This window comes from Pogonomyrmex barbatus, unplaced genomic scaffold, assembly GCF_055798465.1.
Source record: "Pogonomyrmex barbatus isolate J1 unplaced genomic scaffold, ASM5579846v1 scaffold3, whole genome shotgun sequence".
Lineage (NCBI taxonomy): Eukaryota > Metazoa > Arthropoda > Insecta > Hymenoptera > Formicidae > Pogonomyrmex > Pogonomyrmex barbatus.
In genome coordinates, this window is record NW_028297127.1 from 6,856,765 (window position 1) to 6,870,434 (window position 13,670).

Consider the following 13,670-nt stretch of genomic DNA (forward strand, 5'->3'; position numbering starts at 1 on the left):
CCTTTACGCCTGTAAGTAGCCCCCGCGAGTGTGAGAACCGACCGGAAAATGTTTAACCCTGTAGCATGAGCGTGCGTAAGCCGCGAGACACGTCTCAGGTTTGTTTTCAATCTCTTTGCGCGTGAATTTAATTTGAAAGCGACTGGAAGAATTAAAATTATTTATTTGTGTAAATAAATAACTTGCATTAAACAGTTTTGAAATTATAATAAGTCGTAATAAGAAATGATTTGTCGCGGCAAAGATGCAAAGAATCGTGTTTATTTCAAGAATATTTTAATTTTTTGGATATACATTTATTCATATATCAAACACGAGAAGTCGAGTTGTCGTATTTTTGTTTTTTTCGTTTTTTTTTTAGTTTTAAAATGTCAAAGTTAAATATATTTACAAAACTATTATATTACGATGTGATATTGATGAAAACTCATGATTTGTTTTTATGTCGTCCTTAATAAAATTGGATAAAATCTTTCGCTAGGTATACCTTTTCGTAATAGTTATATTATTCAAAATATATTATTAAAAATTATACGATTTATTTGAAAATTTCTTTCAATTAATTGTGTCGTCTATGACGTAAGCAGCGGTATACCGAACGCACGTTTCCTTTCCTTTGAGTCTTAAGGAGCCACAATATTCGCGTGTCCACTCAAGAGAGTCCTCAGAAATTGTTCGCCGGACACGCTTGCGACCTGTTGACACGTATACATTATTGTTGACAACCGCACGTTACGATTCTCCAGCTTGACGCGTGGAATCGTTCGCGGGTATCATTTGCCGCATATGCCAGACGAAAGCGCGACCGCAAAACTCGCCCTCATGCACCGGCCGCGAGAAAACACGTTCCACTTTGCGGTGCATCTGTGCACAATGCAAGCACGTGCAATGTGCATTATTCTGTCCTTGCGTGCGATATTCATTCACCGCACTAGAGACCAGAGCCAGAATTGCGTACAAGCGGTCGACAGTTTGAAAACATGTAACGAAACTATTAGCCAACCCTGAACGGACTTTCTATCGCTTTCCAATTATCCCTCGCTTCTTCGAATTGGACTAATTTTATCATCCCTTCTTCTCTAATTCTTATAAAAAAATAGATTATACTCTCGTAAGATGGAATCATTATAAATGAAAACAGTAGTTGTACATCTAGTTTTCTTGTTTGGAGTAATTGTCGTACAAAAAAATATTATTTATATAAAAAAATAAAAATAAGATATTCGAAGTTATCTCCAATTAATTTTTCATTGATCTTTAATCGCTACATGTGCCATTTTCATTGTAATTTTTAAATATATTTTCAAATTTCTAAATTAAAATTTCGAGAATAATAATGCGCCATTTTTGTTTGCGCACAGAATCGATTAATAATGAAATTGATAAAAAGTGAAATTTGATTTACAATGGCATTTTTTTGTGACATATCTTTACGTATAAATTAAATTCCATCTATGTCGATGACTTCTCTCATCTCAGATGACATTTACTCTTCAGGACATTGTATCTGGCACTCTTAAAGTATGTACCGGTCGTCAGTGTGATGGCCAAAAAGCACGTGTACGCCGCCTGCATTTCCGCATAACATTGCGCGCGCGCACGACTGCACTTTTCTCATTTACATGACAAGGCCGCTGCACCTCGCGGCGTATGAGGTCGACGCAGGTTGCACGATATGTATACATACACCAGGGGGGAGAAAAGGGGTAGCGGGCCCCCCTGCGGCCGGTGCAGTCCGGTGCAGTCCGGTAAGCAGCTCGAACTGCACTTTGCACGATGCACCCCGGGCACTCGAGGCAATGCACGTCGTTCGAGTCGGGCGACTCTCCACCTCTCTCCATAAATTCGACCGCGGACACGTTCGCGAAATAAAAAGGGCGCATCGAGGACGGGACGGAGAGGGAGGCACGTCGTCCCGAGGCGCATCTCTCGCCCTCTTTACGGTGCATCTCGATCGATTTCTCTTCTTCTTTTCATCCTTCCACCCTTTTCCATTTCTCTCTCTCTCTCTCTCTCTCTCTCTCTCTCTCTCTCTTTCTTTCTTTCTCCCTCTTCCTTGCGTGAATCGTTGCACTCGGCGCGTGCCGATCTCGTGCCCTTTCCGCCTGCTGTATCCCCTCCCTCGCCGTGCATTTAATTCCATCGCTTCTCTCGTCCTTCTTCACCCCTTTCTTCGATCCACCCCAACTTCTCACCGGCCGGCTCCGAGCGACTGAAATGCATCCTGCATGCACTTGTTGCGCCGATGCATACAGTCGGCTCTGTTACTAATCTCTTCTTTTTTGTGCAAGTTTTTCAACTGCCCGCTTTGATATTCCTAATTTTACCACCGCTCTTTTTTATTTTTCTTTTTTAATTTCAACAATATATAAGCATCTATTTATTTTTTCTTTGTGCTTGAAGTTCTTCTCATCACAAATACATTGTACAATTATTTCTTTCTTTTGTATTATCTACTGCGTATAAATCAATAAAGAAGATTTTAATTAAGATCTTAATTAATAATGAAATATGCGTTATGTATTATCTACAGAGTATCTTGAGAAGCGGCTAAAACTAATCTACTAAAGTAATTTTTCAACGTACGTAGGCAACAAGAAAAGTAAAATTGGAATTTTTTAACAGAGAACATTTAGCAGTTTTATTTAAACATAAATTAAAAACAATCGGAAATATTTTTATCATTTAATGAATGTTTATAAAACATTCTAAATATTATCAATCGTAATAATATATATTTTTCAACATACATTTTCAAAGTGTGCACTGTCAGAATTAAAAAGAACAAAAAATCAATCGTTTCCGAAAATACTTTATCTAAGGTCTTTTTCAAGATGTTATTTATAACATCTTTTCTTACACCTAACTTTTCTTACAACTCTGATCGATTCATTTTTTTGGGCTGTTCGGGCTGTTTTGGGCTGTTCGGTATAACAGTTGTTTCTAAAGTAATTTTTTTAAAGCAAAAAAAATCGGAAAAATCTAAGGATTCAAATGTGAAGAAATGGAAGCCAATATGGAAGCCATATTTTCCTGAATAAACTTAGAATATATTTCACAGCCAATTATTTGGTTCTCATAAGAAAATAGTTTCTAAAGCTTCCCTAATACAATGTGGCATAAAATGAAAATGTTGGACCTACACCTATTTTCTTTGCATGCAAGAAAAACTTTATCTATACAATAACTATTGTGAATCTCTCTAGTGATCGATTCGAAAAATTCTAAGTATTCCTTTCAACTGAAACGAATACCGATACAGTCACTTTCTGAGAGTGGAAAAATTTCATTAAAATAACATTGAAATTTTTTTTATCCAAAACCAATAATTTTGTTTATTAAAATATATTTATCTAATTAAAAATGTATTTTATTGAAAAACGTAACATGTATAACAAAATATAATAGAAGGATAGAAAATTAAATTTTAAACATTTTAGAGTTTTTTTTTCTTGAGAATGTAATGTATGCTAAATTAGATATGATATCGTTTATGAACATTATATATATATTTTTTAATTTTAACTTTTATATATATTTTAACTCTTTTAATTACATATTTCAACTCTAAAGAAAAATTATTCGAGATAAATTTTTTCTGACACACATGTGACATATGATGATTTAAATTTCAATAATAGTAAAAACAAAACTATCTATGCTTAAATATAACCAACAATTGAGCCCAAAATGAAGAAAGAAAGAGAGTCTCTCTTTAATTTCATAAATTTTCTTTGGAACTGCTTATACATATTTTATATAAAATAAAATTTTTAAAATAAGTTTTAAAATAAAGTTTTAAAATAAAAAAAAATTTCCGACTACTTGATATGTTATAAACATGTTGTATTCACTTTTTAAAATAAGAGAAAAAGAAGTAGAGACTTTAGCTATTATAAAAGTTATAAATATTTCAAATTAATTAATAACAGAATTTTTTAGAGAACATAATCTTTCCGAAGAAAAATGTAAAAGAAATCAACAGTTAGAAATAACAAGGCTATGATAAAAAAAAATTTTCTTGTTTTATGATAAAAGAAGAAAGATAAATTTAGAAAAAAGATAAATTTATAAACGTAAACACTACATTGTAGATAAATTTATAAACGTAAACACTACATTGTAGTATAAATTTATCTTTCTTCCTCTATCTTAAAATGAGGAAATTATTTTTTTTTCTTTGTCATGTCTTTCTCTCAGATGCACGTAAGAAGTAATGGCGGCGATAAAGCGAAAGTAAAACGATATGCGCTGTCCCGCCCGGTAGGATCTCTCCTTCCGACGTGTGTTTGTTCAAAGTATATCTTCCTACAAGCCTCGAGGGACGATGTCCCGATGAGAGGAAGAATTCTCCCGATATATGAGAAGGCTCTGTACGTGCAGCTGCGTCCACACGCACGTTAGCACGCTTATCTCTCGTCGCGCTCTCTTAAAGCATCATCCGCGATGCTTAACGAATCGCCAATTACGCCCATAATTAATCAGGATCGTGATTCAGACTGACGACTCATAAAGAACATTATACGCAAACGCGATGCTCGATTTATATCTAAGATAGACCTCCAATCGAGTATCACTTTTATATCGAATGCTGTTATGTTAACCGTCACTTTCAGTAACAAATTTTATAATCGCTAAGATACAAAAGATTGCCTTTCGCCTTGATTAAAAATAATAATAAAATACGCTTGCAAATGTGCTGACAAAAATTAATATTTTAAATTAATAAAATGCATGGAATATTTTTCCAACTGTAAAATTTTTTTGGTGGTTTTTAGTTTAATTAAGAAAAATATCTAGATATATTGTTAATTAAACTATTTAATTTTATTGTTAAAAATGTTTTATAAGAATGTTTTATAGAAATCTTGGCTGCACTACAGCTATAAGATTTGTGCTGTATGAGTATCGCGATAATATCGCGATAATAAAGATAAAAATAAAAAAATGTGCACCGACATAAAAATGAAAGCACCTTTAAACTTTATAACGTAATACCAGTAGTATCGATCCGAATTATCGATTGGATGCTCCGAGGTGTAATGTAATTTACGCTCTTAAATAACGCACGATCGGCGAAAACGCGATTATCGTCGCCAAGACCCCAAGAAGTAGACGTGAGGTCTGAAGATTCGCTTCTCCGAGGTTCTTGTCGTTTAATGATTCTTTCGCCCTCGCAATAACGAGCCTGGCGCAGACGAGCTTGCGACTTTCCATTAATGGCGAATTAAGGTGTAAACAAGATGCGGCAATGGGCAAAACCCATTGAATCCAATGCAAATTCTTATGAGAAGAACAGAAAAGCTCATTTTTCTATCACAGTTAATTTAATAATTTCGATAATTTTAAATTGCACAAAAACAAATTTTACGATTTTAAAATAAATCATGTACGTATACACTATAAAATATCTTAATTAAAATACTTCTAAGTAATATTTTATAAACGTATTAAGATAATTACGTAATTATAAACGTAATTGTAAACGTATTAAGATAATTATCAGATATACGATCAGAATTACGTAATATTTATTAAAATAACGCTTGCTATTTTACAAATTGCTTTGACAATTAATTACCTAAATAATTTTTATTTAACGACAAAGTTATTTCTAAATCAAAATTAAAATTTTTTTAATCTAAAGGTAACAATAATAAAGGTTAGACATATTTCATGTGTATCTTATATAGCGTTTCTTATCTGTTTATCTTTTCAAATTTAATAAGTAAAAACTGCACGCGCCTCAGGCTCGACGGCCGTCTTACGCGATAAATCCCTTTTGTTTGGAAATGTGATGATGACCGCGCGTATCCCCTTCATTAATAATTAATAACAGGACGCGAGCGTGCGTCCTGAGAAGGGGAGGAAAGAAGAAAGGGTTATGGAGAGAACGGCGAAAAATCTTAATTACAGATTTGCCGCGTTGCATAATGTTCCGTCGTGACGTCGGCCGTTTTTTTCTCTCTTTCATCTTGTCCCCTCCCCTCCCCCCCCCCGAGAAGAAGCGGAGGCGGTTACCCCGCTTATCGATCTCTTATCGGGATCCCGGATCGGGCCCCGTGTCCGGTCACGGGTGGACGCCGGATTTCATGGATACGTGTAGTACGCGCGATCCGCAGGTGTAAAAGGGCCTCGTTTAATTATTCCGAAATGAAGGCACGCTGACGTGCAATAATTGTCACGCGCCTCTCTCCTCCCTTCCACTGTATCCCTTGGATTTATACTATACCCTTTGTAGCCCGGTCGAGCACTTTCGCGGACACCGATCGTTCCGCCTTAACGCGATCGTAAAAATTGCCGAACAGTCGCCGAATATGCGATCCGCGATTTCTCGGACATCTGCCCATCTGCCCATGATGGGCTTTCTTCGAATTCGGGATCGTTGCGCCACCGTTGAAATTTTATTTGTGTCATGGTTCGATGTTGTTACAGAGATTGCATCGAATACACTTCTTGTGACAGTTACGAGTTTATTATACATTACAACAGAATGTTTGTTCGAAACGATATCATTCTAAGGTACTCAGTTTAAAAGAAATATCTTTTTATGTGTGTGGACTCCTCTTCTTCACATATAACACTCGTGATCGTAAGACTGTTAAAATTACAATTATTTTCATGAAATTAATTCAATCAAGTTTACAGATTATTATATCATTACGCAAATGTTATAATTATTTAAATCGCAAATGAAATAAAAAAGAGAATTGTGGACTTCTTCAAATATATTTTATTAATATCTCTCGGCATTTTGGCCTTTTTTCTAAGTGGCACATTAGCGATTAAAGATCGCGGGAACGTACGCGTTTTTAGCACCTATAAAAATCGAGGTAAATCTTAATATAGACACAACTGCGTTCGCAAGAAAAAACATATTGCAGCACTCTCTCTCGTATTTCGGTGCTCGTGCGACGGAAAGTGAAAACACAAACGGTGCTCCGCGGGCCTCTGCCGCGCGGACAGGTTCCTTGACGAATTGAAATTCCGCACGGCGGCTCGTAATACTCGCGCCCGCGACAAGGGCGATTTTTAACGACCTCTTAATTGCCGTGACCGGCATAAAAGAAGGAGGTTGTGGAGGAATCAGGCCCCCAAAATATGCACGGATCACGGAAGACGATCGACGATGACGACGATGATGACGATGACGACGATGACGACGACGACGACGACGACGATGACGACGATGACGACGACGACGACGACGACGACGACGACGACGACGACGACGACGACGACGACAACGACGACGATGTTGCACCTGGCCAAACGAACAGGCCAGATGCGTATCTTGAACGATGCGGTTATTATTAATTCTTCCAGTTTTTTTCGTTTTTCAACTCCTTCTCCTTTCGTTACTTACCGTCACCACCGCCGCCACCGCCGCCGCTGCCGCAATTAACATGCACGTCGCGAGAAGCAGTTAATTGGAGGAGAAACGAGCGAGGCTTTTTTCCCTATCGTGAAACTTAGAAACTCAGCGTGACTCGGCGAGCTCTGTTCTCGCCAGCTCGCCAGCTTGATGTTTATTTAGGTAAATTATATCGGCTGGACATTGTCCACTTACCGGACTTGCACCTCGCGACGTCGAGGGGAGAAGAAAAATAGCCTGCAGTCTGGTACATCAATTAATTATCTTAGTAATTATCATTTGTCTGAAGTGATTAGTCCGATAACTTTTCATAAATTCATTACTCAAGAACGCGATATTCTACGTGACGCCATTTATTAAAAATATACATGTATTTTGTCACTTATTCGTGGGTGAAAAAATAATAAGGAAAGTAGCGCGGGAAACACAATTATCCTCATCCTTCATTCCAGCCCCACTTCTCAAATCCCTCAAGTCCTTACATCCCTGCGTATCCTATAGAATGTCTTTTCCTGCTTGCAGGGGTAGCGGTACCGCCCTACCAGAATCTTCGCTCGGCCAGGTCGGCAACAGATGGAGGTGAGTGATTTTTCTGCCTCTCTCCCGCTCGACTTACCCTCCGTACTCCATTTCATTGCCTGCTCTATCCTTCAATCCGCATGTGGAAAGGAATGTGCAAAAATAATCTAATACAATAATACAATAATAATAATAATGATTATATATAACTTGAACTATAATTAACATAACGCATTTTCTATCTTCATTAAAGGTGTCCGATAGCAAACTGAAGAAACATTATTTGTTAAATTTCTATTTCTATTAATAACTACTATTTCTATTAATAACTATTAAGTTGAAAGTTAAAAAAAATTTCTCGACTATTTCTTGAGAAATTTTTAAATTTCCTAATTTTATAAATATTATATATAAATAGATATATAAATAGATAAGAAGATAATTTTCATTTAATTTTAAGTAGATTAAGAATTTTATAAAAAAAAATCACGTAAATTTTAATTGAAGGCTTTTCTGGAAAAATCTTTTTGATTAGGAAATTATGGAGAAAAGTTTCATATAGCGTTTATTTGAGAATTTTCTCTATGGTGAAATAATTGTAATAACAATTTCCAAGCAATTTTGAATTGCAATTTTTAGTCGCAAATATCATCAAAAAATTTCAAACAAATAAGAACAATTTTCGAAGCTTGTTAGAATTTTGATGAAGAACTTAGATGAAAAGATAATTTTCAAAGTTTATAGCCTTCGATCTCCTGGCGCCTAAATTCTCCGTGGTCACTATTGATTCCGGAGGCTGTGTCACCCTTACGCACCCTTACTGTCTTTCTCTTTCCTGCTCTAAATATCTCGCTCGTTATCTTTTCCTCAGCTCCTCCCTCGCCATATTTCTTCTTCTATCGCTATCTCCTTCTATCTCCTGCGCTATTTTGCCTTCTATCTCCTGCTCTTTTCTGGAGCATTCTCGTTTACCGAAATATCTCGGTTGTCTCTTCTTGTCGTGCCTACACTAATCCTATGCTGAAGGGTTAAAACTATCCCAATTCCCAGCTGCTTCCGCATTTGTTCCAGTTATTAAGCGTCGTTCATTATCATGAAATCACGCGAAGACCGCATCTAATCACCGGAAATCCAATTATCAATGTCAAATAAATTAACTCTTTTAGAACTCTTTTAGATGAAAACAAAATTATTCTTAGAATTTAAAATTTCGCATTTGCTATGCAATAGAATCAACGCATCTTAAATGTTCAACATTTTTATTAAACATTTAATGTTTTAATACTTTTTAAATGGATATTTTTGTGGCAAAATATTCTTTACATTTTAAAACAAATAAAGGAAAAGGAATAAATTTTACAGATGGAAAACTTTCGAAAATGTAAAAACAATCTTAGATTTTTACATACTTGAAAAAGTAATTATATATTGATAAAAAAAATGTAATGAAGTTTAAAGTGAAAAAATGACGAATATATTAGCGAGAAATTGTATTTATTTATTGTAACATTAAATAATATCTTTTAATTAGAATTTATATTTATATGAAAAAAACAATTTTGCTGGTAAATCTAAAAATTTAGCTAGCTTTGAAAATAATTTCATAAGATATTTAAAATTATTATATACAAAAAATTGCTAGAAGATAAAAAATTTTTGTAGTATTATTATATTTAAGCATCCTATATAATAATTTTGATGATCCAACATATTTTCAGATCTGTATCTGACTAAATTTTTAGATTTACCAGCAAAACTGTTTTCTCTGTGTAACAAGAGCTCATGCAGTGCAAGTAAATATCTTCGAAAAATACGAAAAGTGCACTTTCTTAAGCTTTCAGGCACAAATTCTTAGTCCATCTCTCTATATCTGACGAATCTCGAATTTCTATGGGTTCTACATTTTTAGAGGATAACTGTCTACAATTTCAATGTGCTTTTGAAAGGGATGCGCAGGTAATCGCGTGCTTTTGAGAAATTTCTCTTGGCAGAATTCGAAGAAGACAGTTGAACTAAACCTTGCGTTAGGGACTAAGTTAGCGCGCGCGCGCGCGCGCGCGCGCACGTAGAATGCTTCCCTTTCATTTACATCCGCCGGACGATCGACCTTGAGTAGTCCTGTCGAAATCGAAGAGTCCTGCTCTTGCGAAGGCCAGCCCGAAATCCATTAATTTTTATGCGCCCGGAAACCATTTGCCGATCCCACGCGCACTTGGGCCGCACGCTTCACTGATAGCGGTATTTACAAGCCATGCAACTATTAATTATCCTTAAACGTTACCTGAACCTATCCCAACCCCATTCCAATTACCAGGAACAAAGGAGCCGGTATGTACTTCTCGGTAACGAAAGTCAAGAATTTTATTTGTAACTCACACTCGCTGTTCAATCCGTCTTTACTTTACACTTACGCGCGTTTAACAACATATTTTACATTACAAACGTAATTACAATTATCGTTACATCTTACAATGTTTTACATGACGTCGACGTTTGTATGGCGCGCGGCGAAAAATTTTGGAGCGCGCGGGGCTGCAGTTTTCCGAAGTGAGGCTAAAACAGAAAGAAATCGCGAACAACGGAAGACGCTTGTTTTCTAGGGAGCCATCTCGGTGGATTTACGCTCGACCGAGGGGATAATCGATTGGCCATTCAGTAGAATTAGTTGATCGGGACAAGGTGGTCGATATATGTTGTGGCTTACGGTACAGAAACGCGCGTCAACACGTGGTACACTTCTAGACAAGGGAGACACAAAGGATATTAAAAAAAAATATTCTTTCTCTCTTTTTCTTCCCTTCTGTCTCTCCCTCTTCCTTCTTTAAACATGCTTCAAATCGAGCCAATTCATCTTTTGCTGAAAGCGTGTATAATATAGTCGTATCATTAGCTGTTATTTTATTGCTAGATTTATATTGTTTGAGCAAGTAAACACAATTGGGAGAATGAAAAATCAACGTAAATTAAAAAAATTAAAAAAGCAACGTAATTAAGGATATATTATATTTATTTTTATTTAGAATGAAAAAATTATGAAAAAATTATGGATTATTTTCGATCGCATTTAAAGTAATATAAAAAAATTTTGACGATTTAAAACTTGAATCAACAATTATTTAAATTTAAAATAGAAATATACTCTAATAAAAATATAATTAAGAAATAATGACAAAAATTTCAATTATGTTATATAAATACTTTAAATATTCAAGATGAATCATATAAAATTTCATTGCGATCCAAAAATTAGTTGTTCTGAAAATAAAAATTAAATTTTTACTAAGAATCCAAACAAAACGAGTGATGATACAAATAAAATTAAATCTTTATTTACAGAACAGACTAATCTTTGCATCGCAATGAAACTTTTCATAAATAATTTTAAATACTTGAAGTATCTATATAAAGCTAGAAATTTTATCATTATTTCTTAATTATATTTTCATTAGAATTATTCTACATATTTATTTAAATAATTTTTTCATTCAAATTTTAAATCGTCGCTAAATTTTTTGTATTAATTTTAAATGCAATTTAAAATTATCTGTAGTCTTTTCATAATTTGTTCATTGTAAAAATTATAAAATTATAAAAATATGTCTAATATATTCATTCAGGAATCATAATTGATGCTACCTTTACAAGTTTCATTTTTTGTTGTTTCGTCGTTCTGATAGAAAATCTTTTGAAGAGGTAGCGATTATGCAACCCATAACGCATCTTTATCACCGACACTATCGTTACCAGAAGTGTCAAGGGACGTTACAAAAACTTTGCTCGCCGATCTCCGGATGCGCCGCGGCATGAATGATAAATTTGCTTCAAGGATAACACCCTCGTCATTGGCGAAGATAATGACCAGCGGATCGCACAGGAATACCCGTCGACCTGCCCATATACCTGCGGGCGTTCACAAAAGAGAGAAAGAATTCTTCCTTTTCTCTACCTGGACGAACAAAGAGACTTCGTAACGGCATCAACCCTCGGCGATCCGACAATTCGGACTGGCAGTCGCATGTTCGATCCGATTTTCACAAATCGATCTTATGCCGACATAAAGATTTATCTATAGTTGCGTGCCGCTAACAGCAATTCCGGCGGCAATGAATCGAACATCCATTTCGCAAAACAATGGCTGAAAGGTACTTTAAGTACCTTTAGTAAGTCACCCGATAGAATTATATGACGCGACCCCCGACAGGGGGTCGCAAGTTGATCGGCAAAGGACCCTTCAGCAGTTGACGATCAAAGAGAGCGAGATTGCGTTCCCCGCGAGATTCGGCAAATCGAAATTCAGATTGCCATTGTGCGATCGAAAGAGAAGAGACCGAATAATACGTGCGAGAAAACATAGTTGGGTAAAACAGCGGAAAATGATTTCGCGAAGATGATTTAGATTGGATTGATTTTTGAAAAAGTTTCAATCAGCGCTGAGAAACTATGTAGCTTTTATATAACAGTACATATTAAAAATATTTTCAAAAATAATCTCGCATATTTATCCGCAATAATAGCAATGCAGCGATTACATCTTTTGAATCTTTAAAATTTCTCGTATTACAGTTTTCTCAAATATACGCCAAAATGAATATATATTTAATAGATATCCCAGTTATTTTCAAATTATTCCTCTTGAAAAGAAAAAATTATTCTGAAACAGAACTCTGTATTTTAACGAAAAATGTTATCATTACTAATCGCTTTTAGAATACAAAATTCTAAAAAAATGAACTTTGGTAAACAATTATTAAAAAAAAAATTTCAATTTATAAGGATTGATCCTCACACAAAGAACAGTTTTGCTTCTAAAAATTTAATCAGATAAAAATTTGAAAATACATTGGATCATCAAATTAATTTGTAGGACATTCCGATTGGTTATAAATTATCATATAAAATATCAAAAATATCAAAAATTTTTATAGTATTATGTTTGTGTCCTACACAATAATTTGGTCCAACAAAAATATTTTCTATATTAGATCATTTTTAGATACTTCAGCAAAACTCTTTTCTTTGTATATACAATACTTTATTATAATTATAGCTTTGAGTCATAACGTGTATATCTAAATCCTAGTACTCATCAACGTCCACTGTGCGGCGCCTCCGCTCGCGGTCAGTGACGCGTATCTTCTACTATCTACGCACTATCCGGCATGGCGCGTATCGACCCCGATTACTCCGACCAAGCCAACATATATATCTCACCTCGTCACACACAAACGGCTTATCCTACTCAAAGTTCATACAAAAGAATAACACACGAGGTACGTCGGATCACGTGCACGTGAATCGATTTCAAAGCATGTCCATGTAACTCGAATGATCCGATAATTAACTTAATAATTAATGACATTTTTCTCGTTCCGAAAAATTATAGAGATTGTAAATCATTGTAAAAGAGTTCTGAGCGGTATAGAAAATATTCATGAAACATAAAGAGGAGAATGACGCGCGGATCCCCGCGCTTTTCCGAGAGGAGAGGGAGAGAGAGAGAGAGAGAGAGAGAGAGAGAGAGGGAGAGAGGGAGAGAGAGAGAGAGAGGGAGAATCATCGGCGTGGAGGTGATAGCGTGCTTCCCTCACGCACGCGTCGTAAACCGCCTCCTCAACAAACGGTGCGCTTCGTGGTGGGGATAAGCGCGGCACGTAAGGGGGAAGCTGGGACACTTGGTGGGGGTATCGGCGTGGTGTCGAGTGGGGGTAGATTGGGCGCGGCCTACCGTGGATACACCGCGCGCACAGCGCGTGTTATAAAAATATAATATCAGTGT